The 14,854-nt window shown below is 39.2% G+C and overlaps 2 protein-coding genes across 6 annotated transcripts in view; one reads left to right on the top strand and one right to left on the bottom strand.

Annotated features, from left to right (window-relative positions):
* The window catches only part of LOC105146997 (Poly(ADP-ribose) polymerase 16), a 40,197-nt gene extending 33,626 nt beyond the window's left edge, over positions 1–6,571 (bottom strand). The window contains exon 1 of the mRNA XM_011057727.2: positions 6,142–6,571. The gene's annotated coding sequence lies outside the window, so the exon portion shown is untranslated. The remainder of the gene's footprint in view (positions 1–6,141) is intronic.
* The window catches only part of Mef2 (myocyte enhancer factor 2), a 68,738-nt gene that overhangs the window by 23,226 nt on the left and 30,658 nt on the right, over positions 1–14,854 (top strand). The window contains exon 1 of one of the 5 annotated variants that reach the window (XM_011057817.2): positions 6,596–6,614. The exons of the other annotated variants lie outside the window; for them this stretch is intronic. The gene's annotated coding sequence lies outside the window, so the exon portion shown is untranslated. Of the gene's footprint in view, positions 1–6,595; positions 6,615–14,854 lie in introns of those variants that run through there. 5 annotated transcript variants of the gene reach the window in all.

Here is a 14,854-nt window from a genome sequence, read left to right as displayed (position 1 = left end):
GCGTCACTTACTTGAAGCACGTGCTCTGCTCTGGTTTCTGGCGGCTGCTCCTGCTCAGCCTCAGCCTCAGCGACTCGGCTGCCTGGCGGTTTAATTTTAGTCGCGAAGCTTTAACTTCGCCGTGTCATAGGACAAAGAATATGGCGCGTTGCACTCGCGCCAATATCCATCCCTCCCCTTTTTACCTCGCAACGCGTCGTGTCGCATCTTTCGTTTCTTCTCGCCGACACGCACTTCATCCCTGTTTTTTCCACCGATGAATTTCATTCACCTTATTACCTTCGCCTATAAAGACGACCGGTCTTCGCGAAGATATTCGAGACACTTTATCGCTTCTCGAGTCGCGGATTGCTGAAGAAGATAGGTGTATCAGTTTCCTTATTTACTATTATATATCGCGCGAGATCGCTTTGTTAGCTGAAAGTCGAGCAGCGGCGTGTAATTTCACCGATTATTTCTGAAACTTATTACCTATATTAGCAGAATTATATTGCGATAACTTTTGTAATTTTCAGCGAGAAATGAAAATTATTACAATAGTCAAACGAGAATTCATTTAATAACAATAGACAGTTGGAGAAATCTTGCAGAAGCAAGCTATATTGTTATTGCTACGTTTATCAGATTTATTAATTTATTATCATGTTTTCTTAGGGTTTTAAACGGTCTCGGCGCTACTCCTTGACAGAGAAAGGTTACCGTGCAAGAATATTACGTAAATCCCGCTTCACAGCTAGGCGTGAAATTGCCAAGTTATTAGACGTTCTACATATTTCCCAGCGAGAAATCTCACAATCGATATTACTTGGCGGAACGGCGCGGCGCAAAAGACCGCGGGAAAGACCGCGGCGAGCACAGAGAATGCAACGTACAGAGAACGTTGATACCCGACGATGATGGAGATTCATCGGATGATCTGAGAATCAATCGACGAGTCCGCGCAAGATTTTCCGTGCGAGCGACGCGACGCGACGCGACGCGACGCCTCCTTTTCAGACCCGATCGCGCGGTCGTGAAGCTCGCGCGGAACAGGGTATATCGAGTTTACAGTGCGAAAGGCGATGACGTAGGTAATGCGCTCATCGATTAGACACACGTAGCCGGTACACCGTGTATGCGCGATTATACAAAGCTATACGTACTCGGCGAAGCGAGATGTAACGCTCGCGGCTTGAACATGGAAACTCCAGCGGAAAACTCTCGCTACGCGCTGCTACTCGTGAAAGCGCGTGTATATGTGCGCGTTGAATTAAAGTCCAGGTAATTGAAAGAGCGCACAACGGACAGCAACGCTGCCTTGAGGCAGAAGAGTACAGTGACGTTTGTTTGAATATCCAAGTTGCTTGAAACGGTTTCAATATATTTTGATAGCACGTCATCGAGATACAATCGAGATCTGAAATCTCTCTCTCTCTCTCTCTCGATTGATGAAATATCGAATGATGTTACTGCGAAATTTTTGAACGCGTAAATCTCATTATCTCAGTAGCGCAACAATTATGTACTCGTATTTTTCCTTTATTTCATAATTGGATACAAATCTAAGAAAAATTCAAAATTACACTGAGAGAAAACTTTTTGATATTCGTAACTATAATTACGTATAACACTATAATTATGATTATGATTACTATTATATAATAATAATAACTATATGTATAGTTCGATCAATCAATTGAAAATGACAATATTATTGTCATTGTTATCATGAAAATGATGTTGAAATTACCATAAAAAATTCAAATAATTAGCCGAGCTGCGTTTGGAATCATTTCGCTTATAGAAATCATTTCATTCTTATTATCAAACGTTAAACAATGACAAATGACGTTTGCGAGCGTTACAAACGTGTCAAGTGGAACGCATCTGTCGAAAATTCTTTTCTCAAAATCATTTTACAAAACAGCTATACATCTTTTCTTCGTAATATTTGCGAGAGTCCGACCTTGCGGCATGCAATACCGTAACAGAATTTTGCGTTCGGGTCGCGTATACGAGTCGCCGTAGCGAACGAGGCGATCGACCGAAGCGGCGGTATAATTTAACGGAGAGGAAGAAGTCACGGCGCCCTCTCCCTGCTATGTCGCGTCACGAGCCGCACGTGTGCGCGCACTCGGTTGGGGATGCTGGCCCTCCTGGACCGTACGGTGAACGCAGAGACGAAGGGAGAGACAGGGAGAAAGAGAGAGCGTGTGCGTACGCGGGTGTACCGCGACGAGAGAAGGCAGAGAGAGAGAGAGAGAGAGAGAGAGAGAGAGAGAGAGGGGAGGGAGGAAGGGCGGATGACTCGCAGCAGCCGGCCGTGCCGTCAGCTGCCGACAGATTTATCGAATGGCACGTGCCGATCCGGAGCAATGTCGTTTTGTACTTTTCTGCTCTCGACTGAGAGCAGTGCCTCGCAGTGCCGAGAGGGCAAAAAGTCCCGCAGGATGGCCGGCCCTCCTTCTCCACCCGCTCGTAAACCGCGATCGGTTAGCTCGTCGTCGCGTCGGTCGGTCGGTGCAATCCCGGTGTTCTTCCGCTTTAAACATTCCTCGATGATTCTCGCGGGGTTTCTAGAGCTCAGTAGGGAGAACAGAGCGAGAGAGAGAGAGAGAGAGAGAGAATTATGAAGCTGCCATTAGCGCTACGTGGACGTGACGCATTTCGTGCGTGCGGTTATTTTTGGTAGCGGCATACACGCTCGCCGACGGTTCTAATTAACGTTAGGGACTATGGCAATACGGATGTTTAGCTGAAATGTCAAGGTAATAAAGATTCGGTATCAAGTTTGATTGGTATAATTATAAAGGAGCATCTCCCTCCCGAAGAAATTTCGAGAAGTTCGCGATCACAATTTCGATGGGATCGAATTTCAACACCGTCGACGCACATGAATAATTTCGCCGTTTGTAATGAGGAAAAATCCGACAATCCGTGCGAATTGCTTATTATCGAGTTGACATATAAACGAAAATAACATTAGTTTATTATTCTATAACTAACTGTCGTAATTTAGATTTCGAACGCGATTTTTTTCTTGACTTTCAGTAAATTCGATGAGATACGTTTTACATAATAAATCCAGAATGATATTTTCTCGTGACTGTTTCTGTTTTTGTTTTCGAAATTCTAAAATTCTCTCACGCTGGAAACGAATATCGTGCGCTTCATTGGAAATTTAATTTTGGAATAGATGCAACCTCGGAATTTAGGATTTTTCCGATCTCGTCGTAAATTCGTTAGAACAAAGGAACGTGTAAACTATTATGTATTCAAAGATTTCAGCTGGAAACCGCGTTACGCTAACCGGGTTTAGCCACGCCAAGTTTTTATCGTGATACAGACTCCAGATATACGAGTATTATCGATTCCTGATAATTGGCGGCACGAACTTTCGAAGTCGCGCGTCCTCGCATGCGAATTAATATTTCCATGGACCAATGACGTCGCTGATAACCAATGAGGGAGCAGGGAGTACTGTGGGACGTGGGACGGGATGGAGCAGGACCGCGAGGGCGAGGGGGAAGGGGGAGGGGGAGGACGTACGAGAAAGATTTTCGCCGATGGAAGAGAACGTATTAAGAGTGACTTAAATTAATAACGCTCGCTATTTCGGAGTCGCTTCCAGGCACCGCTAACCCGATTAGTAGCCGAATGCAGCAGCAGAGCAGTAGCAGCGGCAGCGGAGAGAGCGAAGTGAGATAACGCGGGCATAAGTAATTCATCGGCCGATCTCGCGGCGTGACTGGCTGGCTATGGTAGTGGCGCAGTAATTATGGAAACTTCGACGTTACGTCAGGCTTTATAATTGGACGGGTTTCTCTCTCTCTCTCTCTCTCTCTCTCTCTCTCTCTCTCGCGTTTACAAGAGGGATGTTGCGAAGGGATGCGAGGAACGGTGGACTTGGTATCGCGAATCACATTATGTCATGTCAGTCACGGATCGGTACAGGTTCTCTTTCTCTCTCTCTCTCTCTCTCTCTCTGGCATCGCATGATCTGATTTATAGCCAAGCTTCGTTAAATAAAATAGCTTAGCCTGCTGCTTAACGTTGGTTAACCATCACTTAATGACGGTATCATTTTCAGCTCCCAGCGCGCAGCGCTGTCGAGCGAAGATATCACGCCACGCTCTTCTGGAAAGCTATTCTCCCGCGCCGTAATTATTTCAATTATTCCTCTCGAAGATACGCAAACTGAATTTGCGAAGCGTAGTCCGATGTTTACCTCAATCGCTTCTGCCGATGGCCGATATAATTTCGTATTTATATGAAACAGCGCAGATCTGTACCGGATGTTGATTCTCAGCTGTCGATGTCGAATTCGTAATAAAATAACGTTACAGTTTCAGAATGTTACTAATAGCATCTGCCACAATTTTTGAGTATTATTAATTCATTATTTTATTAATTATTTATCATTACGTAGTTTATTATTTAATTGAAAGGATTTTGAAAGAGTTTCTCAGATTATCAGGTCAGTAGACAAGAATAGCTGTTTGAATAAGTGTTTTAGCAGAAAACTTAATTCGACAATGACTTGACAAGATATTCGGCGGACGATTAAAAGACTGTAACGAATGTTGATCTCTTATGAGATTTGTGTTAAGGAAAAGTAGATCTCAGAGGAGTTTTGTAGCTCGTATGACATCTAGTAACGATTGGAATATCTAAATGTCACTATGATTGTATCATAGATGTAGGCAGGCTTCTTGAACTTTCGCCTCTGTTTAATGTATGTATCTGTGATTTTTTAATGATTCACGGTGATGATTAAATATAAATTCTATTGAACGAACATCAATTATATAGATAAAATCCAGATTATATTGATAAAAAATGTATATATTCCGATATAGAATCTAATGGAGATTTATATGATTTTAACGGGACTTTCTTAACTTTGATTATACCTCTTTACATCAAAAGACCAATGTCGTTTGAGTTAACGCACGATATGACGTCATTTTTGCGTCATGTCGTTAAAATGCTCGCTATTATACATTTCCTCGCAGTTTTCTTTCCTTGAAACGAGTATAAGCACGTTTTCTTTCCTGCACATTTTTTTCTCGGATATGTGAAAACTGTTTGATTTTCCTACGATTCTAATTTCATGTAAAATAAAAATTATCTTACGCTACCTTTCACATTAGAATCGCTTTCATGCAACTCTACAATTTTAATCGGAATTGTACCAGACGAAGATTGCATCTACCCGATATATACGTTGAAGAAAATTCGCCGCAAACGCCGGAATTCCGCGCAGCACCTGATCAAACAACTTAGACTCCCCGTTGATTCTCTCTCGAGGCCGCGATTAAATCGCGGGAGTTTCGAATCGCTGATCTCCCTTCGTGGATCCTTCGTGAAATATTGTACTTTGCATACTGCGAAAACACAGCGCAAATATTGCTTTCTTCGAGAAACGTTACGTATACATACTGGGAATAATTGAAGAATTAGAGTTCAACGATTGTGGTCTGCAAAGCCTTACGATATATAACAATTTGATTATTGATAACTATGTTTTTCAGGCTATAGTTCTGCTGTTATTTTCAAGTTTATTATGGAATGAAATCAGTACAACGTCGACGAGTTCAAATTTCGATGCTATAGATACACGAAGACATATGTATGCCTAGTGATAGTAGAAAGAAGCTGCAGAAGAAATAAGGATCGTTTTATGTAGTTGTAGATCTAGAAGTAAACCTTACAAATTGTGTCTATAAATTCTTTACTTGTTTACAATTATCTCGCAGCTTGTTTTTATTGTCACAAATTCAATTCGAACAATTTGCAAGATCCACTTATGATCCTTTAATGTAAGTAATACTTTATGCCATAAACGCGTGAATCTTATTTTTATTAAGAAACTATTTTGCTAATATCTAAAAATTTTGTTAGATATAGATCTGAAAATAATTGGACTATCAAAATAATTATGCAGGAGACTCAAGCTAGTTGCTAGAATGTCGAAATTTAACAAAATTATTTTCAAATTTGTATCTCGTGATACTAAACTATACTCGTGATACGTATACATTTCTCGCGTGTTTATCGCAGTAAGAGTACATACAATGTTATTCAATGCAGAACAATATTATACGAATATTTTCTTAAAGTACATTTTCCTGTATCTGTAACATCGAAAGATGGACTCACCGAGATTACACTGATTTTTCAATCCTCGGTCTTTTTGAATCATGACGGAGGAGCCGCCATAATGGCGCAGCTTGAGATGCCATCCTCATCATGCCTTCTCATGGTCGCAGAGCGTCTTCATGGTCGCCGCCATCGTCGCGGTCGTCATCGTCTTCGTCTTCGTCTTCGTCATGTTCGCGATCGTCTTGTTCGTCTGTTAGGTTAGCCATCATCTCCGTCGTCGTTACTCTCGTCGAGGTTCGCGCTGTTGGTTGGATATCGTCGGAAGAGAGGTGGGTCGTTCTTGTGCGCACACACTCAATCACTCGTGCACACACACATACACACACACCCACAATCTCTCCATCTCTTCTTTACGCCGCGTCCCTCCACCCCACGGGGAAAAGGGGCGCGCTACTATAACGGTGGTATTTTGGTTTTGGCTCGGCTCGGCCCGCGGCAGTTCTGGGAGTGGAGTTCTAAAAACAGCAGAGGTAAGTCTTGCCTGCTGCTGCTGCTGAGCAGCTGCCCGCTTGCTTCTTCTTCTTCATCATCATCATCACCGTCGGCACGTCGCGGTCTCGCGGTACCATCATCGTCATCGTCATTGTCGTCCTTCGCGTACCGGGTTGCCGATATCATCCATCTCGTCATCAGCGATATCGTGATCTTCGCGATTTCCGCGAATGCGAGTTTTCGGATACCATCAGCGTACGCGAATTCGCCATCTTTGCGGTTGCTTTCCCGAAGGACGCCTGCTCCCTCTTTCTTTCTCTCTTTCGTCCTTTGTCTTTCTCTCTCTCTCTCTCTCTCTTTCTGTGTGTGTTTCTTTATCCTAAGAAGAAACCGCGACACCGATAGAAAACCAAGCCCGCGGCACTTTTGCGACTACCCGCGGCGATCGTCTCGCCGCGCTTCTTATAATACACACCCGCTCTCTCGCTTCCGATGGCGGTTTACTAATTCAGCTTACTACCCAGAACCCACCCGGTCAACCTTCTTTTAGGCACCACCCTGCCTACGGTACGGGCGCACCTCTTCTTGCCCTGCGCGCATCCCGGTATCCATGGATTTATTTCTTCGCGCGCGGGAATTATTTTTGGTGTCTTTTCCCGCGGTTTGTTAATATACACCCGCCGATTCGCTCGTTTCTCGATCCACCTCTCATTCGTTCGTCCACTCTCTCTCTCTCTCTCTCTCTCTCTCTCTCTCTCTCTTTCTCTCGTCCTCGTACACCCGTATTACTCTCACGTGAAGATTACTCTCTTTCCCTCACAGCTGTTCTCACCGCTAAAACCGTAACGACACGTAACGTCGCACGTCTCGCGATCGGTACACGGCTACTCACGCTTTTAGTCGCGTTGCCGCGAGCACTGTGCGCGCTATTCGTCGCTCCGATAGGATTTAACAAGACATCTCTTTAATCTTTGGTCGAATTCAACGGGTCCATTGGTCTAGAATAGATGGCAATTCGACTTGATATTTCTTCATCTTTATCTTTGTCTTCGTTCTGCTTTTTATTCCCATTATTCATCACGATGAATCATGTTCGGGGCGAGTGTCGTTCGCATCGGTTAGGTTACTCGAACGTAACGGTCATTCAATTTGTGATGTCATGAAGTCGTACCTTTCTCACGTAGTTCCGACTGCAAGTTCTCGGAATTCGTCAAGTGGAACCTGCTCGTTGGCATGAACGTAGAGAGGGCTTTGCCCGTTGCAAACAGATGTATTATGTGGGCACCGGCTGCCAAATCTAATCGCAATTTCTTATTCTTTATTTAAATGTGTCGATAATTAACGATAATTAACAAGTCGAACTTGTCTTTCGATTCTCAAGGCGAAACTACCGCCCTTAGAGCTGGAAACTTTTTCATACGTATCGCTTTTAATGGCATCTCACCTTTCGTTTCTTTCGATATATCTTAAACTTAATGTCGCAGACAAATAACTGTGTGATATTATTAAAAATTTAATATAACGCTTGTAAAAATATCTCCTCCAGATAATTTCCTTTAAATTATTTCTTATAAAAAAATCGTTTAAAGTAATCTCTGCCTTGTCAGGTTTGAAATATTCGATTGCGGAAAAGATTGAAAGATCAAATTCTGCAGCTTGCGAATTCCTGTGAAACTTGCAAATTCTCAAATCTATATTCACTGCGAATGTATGCACGTATCTAGTTATCATCGTTTAATTTAATTTACTTCCAAGTAATTTCAACCGGAACAAAGCGTTGTTCGTAATAGGAATTTCTCATATTACCAGCATATAGTCCTTAATCCAATTTCCGATTTTCACGGAAAATTGGTATGCGAGTTTAATTTAACATTTCCTGTATTTTAATATCGCTAATTACATCGAAAATATCGTTCATACATCGTAATTTTTGTACACTGAAAAAAATTACTGAATTTTAATATTTTTTTGAATAGTCCTATATAGCGGAATATTTACTAAATATAAATACATATATTAGATACAAGAACCATTAGTTTGATTTAACTATCATTTTTTTCACTTATCTAAATATTTATTTATCGTAAGTAAATATTCCGCTAAAACTATTAAAAAAAAAATTTAATAAAGTTTAATAAATTTTTTTCCTCAGTGTAGGATTATTGGGAGCAAGTTAAGGAAACTCTGAAAAATCGAAAACAAATTGAAACAAATGAATGTCAAAGAAAATTAGAGATTTTATAAAAAAAATGTTTTTTATATTTTTCTATAGAACTGGAGAATTACTTATTTTTGCAAAAATGGTAGAGAAGAGAGATAAACAATTTTGTAATTTACCAGTTAGATCTTAAAAATTTTCCAATATTTTAATATTGTGCCATTCGAAATTAAAACAATCTTATGTTTATATAGAAATGTTGTAAATTAAATTTTCAAATTTTATTTGTGTAGCGATTGTGATATTATCTCCTATTAAAATTGTGAATGTTTGAGCAGTTGAAAAAAGACAATTTACATGATTCATATCTACATGATTTGTATGTCAAATTATTTCATCTGATGCGAATCATGTTTTTCGTTTATCGGAAAAATTATGTTAATAATCTGCTCATTAATTTCTTTGCAGTTGATGATGTTATTAGCAGTTAGTACAAAAACAAGATAAATAATTTTCCGACTCCTTGATTTTCTTCTGTTAATTATGCTCTTCTTTTCTCGAAAGTTACAAATGATACAAATTGAATCATTAATTATCTTTGCGAAAGTGTTCACAAATTAATGGTCGCTGTCGTACTCTCCATTTTCGTGACGACCTCGCTTTGTACCATCATGGATAGCATCGACGTAAATTCTTATGATAATCGCCACCATCACCTTGACTGGATTCTACATGAGCCTGGCTTTTTCTCTCTCTCTCTCTCTCTCCTCTCTCTTTCTCTAACGATCTAATAACATAGAAAAAACACGGTTAGTGGGCGTACAATTTATTTCTGGTTTACCGTTTTTTTATTTTGCAGCGTACTATTACACGCCATATATATAAGCGCAATACCAAAGTATACTCTTCACGTATATTTTGTACGCTCCAATGCCCTCATCATGTCTGTTACGTACAGTGTACCGATCTATGTTTCGCCAACTATAATTGTTTATTTATTATTCTTGCATAAAACGAAATCTGGCGAGTCTGACGAGAAGCAGTTTAACGCAGTCTAGGACTCCACAATACACTTCAGTACTGTTAACTTTTTGTTCTGCACGATTTCGCTTTATCAACTTCAATTTCTTTTGATACAGTGACAATCAGCTATTCCCAGCTACAGATAAATTTTTTATAGCTTTGCGAAATTTCGAAAAATACGATATATTTAACGTACGAAAATCTCGTGGTATTTTTTTTTATTTTTCCCTCTTTTTCTTGTAATCCTATATGTGATTGGATCATCCCAGTTTGCGATAACAATGCGATATGTAAAGGAATCACAATGTTTAAGTTAAATCTTTTTTTTATATGTGTTCATTTGATTTAAACAATAACGTCGACCAGATGGTTTACGCCAAGTGCGATTTTTCTTCTTCTAACAACGTGATTTTTATTTTTCATCGTGGACTCAGTGAAGAATACTAACATGAAGTAACATGATTTAATTCATCTCTTTTATGCAAGCTTACTATATAATGCTGTTTGTATTATGTACCAAGGCTATGAATGTTTATACTTTGCGAAGTAATGTCGAATTCATCACGGAGCATGAAGCTTCGAATTTATATGCAGATAGCGTATACTGATGGAAAAACAAATGGATAAACATCTAATTAATCGCTTTTCAGAGAACCAAAGCTTTCACTTTGCTACAATGCTTTCGAATCGTAAGCGATGTTACGTTGTAGAAGCGAAAGCTCAAGTTTCCATAAATGAATTCGTAGAATTCGTAGATAACGTCACATATCGTTACGGTCCTTATATAATGTTACCATGTTCCTCGAACTCGATCACCTCAAGAGAATTATTCAAAGAAGCACGAGAGAAACATCTATTACGAGTTTTTTAATTACGAACTTTACTAGCAAAATAGACGAGAGATACATTTAAACTCCTTTTGACGTGTATAATTCAAATATCGTTTTTCGCATGAACCAAAATCGAAGATATATTATTCCCTTAACGATTCATGATGCTTTATGACTTACGATTTCGTTTCAACGTCAACTTAATATTAATCACTGATGCGATTTTTCACAATATTATTCCTAACGCGGAAGCGCGGATTCGCGACACGTCAATGATATTTTTGTGGCATTTTACATAACTTGACGATTAAATGCTAATGAACACAATGAGCCCACAGGTCAGGCCGGTCGGTTGGTCGGCGAAGTTCCGAACTGATATCACGTTTAATTGAATCTGACGCGTTTCATTGACATCGCGCGGCGGGCGAACATTGTGAGATTTAAATGCACGCGGGTTCCAAGCGAAGCTTTCGAGCGTCGCACAAAATGAAGAGTGATAACTCGAAAATCCGCACGACTATTTACGGTTCGCGTGGACTCGTAGAAACGCGATCGATAACGCATTCGGATTCCGTGACAAACGTCTCGTCTGTTTTTTCTTTTTTTTTTTTTTTTTGCGGATTTTTTCGCGTCCAATGTTTCTCGTTTTCTCCTACTTTCCTCTTTCCCTTCTCTCCCCATACCGTAGCTAGCGAGGTACTCCTTGTTTATGGTGACTGATAACTGTATCGTCATAAATCATATTTCAACGGTCTTCTGCTTTCATGATCGTGCAGGGGCTGGTCTTACAGGGGTCACCCCGCCGTGGAAAGCTCCGCCTGGTCTCGTTCCTTTTCTCTTGACGTCGTGCCAAGTGCGCGTCGCGTCGCGTCACTTCGCGTCGCGACGCGGCCGAATGGCCGACGGACGCGCGATGCTTTTGCACCGCGAGACCCCTGAGAGCTTTTGGTTGGTGTGCGAAACACAATTCGAAAGCGCCGCTTGCGAAACGGATAACTCTCTGAAGGATTTAGGGCAGAGATGGAAGTTAAAAGGTCCACACATCTTCGATTGATCTATATTAGAATCTGAAAGAGGATCTCTGATGTGTTCTCTTCTCAAAAGATTTATTGGTTCTTTAGGCGACGGCTTTGCGATACTTTAATCGAATTTTTGCGGTTTAATTGAAATTTTAGCATTCCTCGTTTGAAGCAAGATTTATTTTGAAGTTTCTATGATGTTTCTATGTTCGTAAAAATCCGTAATGTGTAATCGGCAAGTTTATTAGTATCGCAAAATTATTAGTATCACAAATAAAACGCTCTCTTCTCTCTTAATGGAAAGATCGTAAAACTAGCATTATTGTAATTATCATGAACTGAATTATGCATGATGGAGTTAGGTAAAAGCAAAACAATTATCATAGTACATTTTTTTATTACATACTAAATATTATAGCTTATTTCTAAAATCTCTTATTTATTTCTTATTGTTATTTCTTCATCACATATCTTGGACTTTCTGATTTAATTATCAATCCAGTGGGCTTCCATTTAATTAATATTCTTGCGAGAGTTAATAATAGTATGCAGCCGAAACATTCAGTAATTCCATGATATTATCTTCATATTGTGTGCTTCGATAGTACATTGGAATTTTATAATCCTCTCATTGAAATATCAACTATGTATGTAGGCAGATAAAGCATAATGATCAACGCACTCAAATCGTCCATTAAATTGCTTTAACAACTTAACTTTTTAGTGCTTGCAGTTTTACTCATACGTCATATATTTCTGCATTAAGTTTGCATTTATGTCTTTAAATATGGATGTTTGATCATAATTTAAGTGATAGTGACGCGTTTTTGTTGCAATTGATCACTAAAAATGCCACGTGGATCAAAACACGTTACATATCACGATATTTTTTCAGTTCTCGCAATATCACTCACACATCACATATTTTTACATTAAATGTGTATATCAGCTTTTTTCATATAACCGTATTTGATTAATCAAGCGATTGTGGCAAATTTTTATTAGGATTGAACGCGAAGTAGAATATCACGTGGATCAAAACATGGCTAATTACATTACATTATTCTTTTAGTATTCACAGTATCATTCACCCGTCATACACTTCACGCATTAAATTTACATCAATTTTTTTACCATACGCTGTTAAAAAAATAAAAGTTTGCTTCCGTTACGTGTAATGGAAGCAAATTTCAAGAGGGTACATTAAAAATATTTAATGTTGTCAATGAAAATGAAGTTACAAGTAACTTAAATTTCATGCAAATTTACATAAAATTTTATGAAAAGTTTCAATTGCAGATACATTAAATTTAATTTATTGTCATAAAATTGAATTTCATTTATGTAACTTAAAAATACATTTTAAATTTAATGACATTTTTAACAATGTACATAACTACGTGTTCGATAATTACGCATATTTATTACGACTAAAAAATATAGACATGCTATATATAATATGTAGATCAAAGCGCATTAAATTAATTCATATTATCCTTTTACTTGGTACTTGTGTTATCACTCACGCATCATGTATTTCTGCGTTAAGTTTGCATTTCTTTTTTTTTTTTTCATGTACAACTGCGTATTTGGTTACTTAAATGAACATAACGCGTTCAATTAAATGGCCTTATCCTTTTAATAATTGCTCACGCGTCATTGTATTTCTACATTAAATTTGCATTCTACTTCTTTTTTTTCATATAATTATATATAACGTATATATAACGTATTTGATTACTTAAGTGAGTACAAGTATACACATTTGTTACGATTAAGCTTGAAGTGGAAATATGGTAGACTAAAATGTTGCTCGTTTGAAGGTCGACCGACGAAAAAATTGTGGGTGAAACTCCAAGAGAGATTATGTTACATATTCATATATGTATAATTGCGCCTTCAATTAAGTTTCTTTCAAATAAATTGATTCATGAAGAACGCCAAGTTTTATCCCACAACCGCTTTTATCTCCGTGTCGTTAAAATATATCAATTCCTATTCAGTTTAACGTTAACAGTTGACGCAGCGGCAGCAGCTTGTACGCTCCATGCATAATGTCACATCATTTATAGTCGTTACCTCGTTCTGTCTCGCGATTTTTCTCGTTCCCGAGCTGGTTCACGATATGACTTCATACCTGTCATACCTTTCACATCGAAATATCATTTGAGTTACTCAAATGAAACTGAGAAAGAAAATATACTGTTCGTCAAAATATATGGAAAAAAAAAAAAAACACGAAATAACGTCGGTTCTAATTTTTATGTAATCTCGATTTTAAATTTCTTCAAAATTTGATCAGAAAAGAGTTTATTCGTAAAGAATTCATTTTTTAAATATTTTCCTCCAGAGAGCCCAGAGACTCTCGTGATTAAAATTTTCTATTAGATCCTCCGGTATTCTTGCGCGATAGGATAAAATTTACGAATATTTATATGATATATATATTTAGTAGTGTCTATCGTTTCTATTTTTGTCGCGATACGATGGGATGGAAGTTAATCGAGAAAATCGATCACTCTTTGATTCGCACCAGTATCCACTGGGTGCTATCGCGTAAAACGCAATGAAGGGTTAAACGTAGGCAGACATACTGGCTTTAACGTGACACGTTCTCGCGTTACTGGCAATATGTGAACATCCCGCCCACGTATATGTATATATCGTTTCGTTAAAACCCCCTTCGTTACCCTCGATATGCTTCTCTCCTTTTACCGTTGCTTCTCGTAGGAGCAAGATGTCCCTTCGAGATGTCGGGACGAACGGTAGGCAGGGTGAGCGGATATCCGGTATGGCAACAGACGCCTGTCTTGAGTCGGAGTGTCGCGCGCAGACTAAGAGCAGAGAGAGAGAGAGAGGGGGGGGGGGAAGGGAAAGAGAGAAAGAGAGATACAAGAGATCGTTCGTTAGCGTTGCTGCTCGAACGGGTAATACGAGGTATGGTCGCCACCTGGTATTTTCGTTCGAGCACGAACGAACCTTCAAAACTTACTTCTTCTACGGGAAGTCCAAGTTTCTTTGCTCCTCCGGAAGGAGAGCTTTGGAACAAACACCGCTCGCCTAGATCCAACCGCGGATGCAAGCCTTTTCCGGCGAGTTCTACGAGCATAACGACGAGCTTTGAGCATGTGATTCGAATAGAACTTTGTTAAGTGGAATCTTCATTATTCGCTTATTTATATTTGATGTTAAATGTTATAAAAACATTAAAATATCAACTAAAATTAACATACTTGATTGCCCTTAAT

Source organism: Acromyrmex echinatior, chromosome 2 (genome assembly GCF_024713525.1).
Source record: "Acromyrmex echinatior isolate Ae372 chromosome 2, ASM2471352v2, whole genome shotgun sequence".
NCBI lineage: Eukaryota > Metazoa > Arthropoda > Insecta > Hymenoptera > Formicidae > Acromyrmex > Acromyrmex echinatior.
This window is presented reverse-complemented; position numbering and strand designations above follow the sequence as displayed.